The sequence below is a fragment of the Palaemon carinicauda genome, chromosome 5, assembly GCF_036898095.1.
Source record: "Palaemon carinicauda isolate YSFRI2023 chromosome 5, ASM3689809v2, whole genome shotgun sequence".
Classification (NCBI taxonomy): domain Eukaryota; kingdom Metazoa; phylum Arthropoda; class Malacostraca; order Decapoda; family Palaemonidae; genus Palaemon; species Palaemon carinicauda.
The window spans coordinates 159,554,152-159,555,676 of record NC_090729.1 but is presented as its reverse complement, the minus strand read 5'-3'; positions in this window follow the sequence as shown (position 1 = coordinate 159,555,676).

Genomic DNA, 1,525 nt, shown 5'->3' with positions numbered 1-1,525 from the left:
AATTTTATTGCCTTAAGAGTAGGTTAATCTATAATTTATGGGACATATCCACACACCTAGAAGTCCAACTATTAACTAGCAGCTCCTCTGCCTTGAGGTACAATATATATGCAACCTATGCCATCGTCATTTCCTAGTGTAGCAGTGCCCAGGTTGTATCTTGCTTCCAATCCCCAAACATACTTATCGAAATAAGATGACATTGGCCTCAAGAGGGACAGGTTTATTCACCATTAAGATAATATTTCTTTTATAAGTAGTTTCACACCCAATGTTCCATGTTCCTCTGCCTTGGGACACTTGTGTAAGATAATTCTAGGCCGGTGTCACTTATTAGGGCAGCAATATCAAAGGCATAGCATTTATTCTCTTAGCGGTAGCAGTAAAATTTGAGTGATTTAATATATATATATATATATATATATATTTATATATATACATATATATATATATATATATGATAAATTTTTTGCACATTTAAACTTGTTTCTTTCATATTTCAAATAAGCCCTATATATTAATACATTAAAGTCTGGATTCTCTTAATGACCTCGGGATCAGAGCCCAAGGCGGAACCGCCCAAAGACTATGATATCGGACCGGTGGGGATTTGAACCCCCGTCAAGGATATCTGTATGCCAGTGACCATACCACTCCGACTACTCCGCCACTCCGCGGATTGGTATGGTCACTGGCATACAGATATCCTGGACGAGGGTTCAAATCCCCGCCGGTCCGATATCATAGTCTTTGGGCGGTTCCGCCTTGGGCTCTGATCCCGAGGTCGTTAAGAGAATCCAGACTTTAATGTATTGATATATATGGCTTATTTGAAATATATATATATATATATATATATATATATATATATATACATATATATATATATATATATTATAATTACCACCAAATTACAACCCTCGTTGGGTAAGCAAGATGCTATAAGCCCAAGGGCTCCAACAGGGAAAAATAGCCCAGTGTGGAAAGGAAATAAGGAAATACACAAACGATATAAGAAGTAATGAACAATTAAAACAAAACATTTTAAAAACATTAACAACATTAAAACAGATATTTGATATATAAACTATAAAAAAAACTTATGTCAGCCTGTTCAACATGAAAACATTTGCTGTAAGTTTGAACTTGTGAAATTCTACTGATTCAACTACCCGATTAGTAAGATCATTCCTCAACTTGGTCACAGCTGGAATAAAACTTCTAAAACACTGTGTAGTTTAGAACCACAAGATGGAGAAGGCCTGAATATTAGAATTAACTGCATGCCTAGTATTACGAACAGGGCGGAACTGTCCAAGAAGATGTGAATGTAAAGGATGGTCAGAATTATAAAAAATCTTATGCAACATGCATAATGAATTAATTGAATGACGGAGCCAGAAATTAATATCTAGATCAGGAATAATCAATTTTTTAGACCGTAAGAGAAAAATGCTCCAAACAAGGTAGAATGAAGGCACTAAACAGTTCTTCAGAATAGATTGATCACCAAAAATCTTAAAAG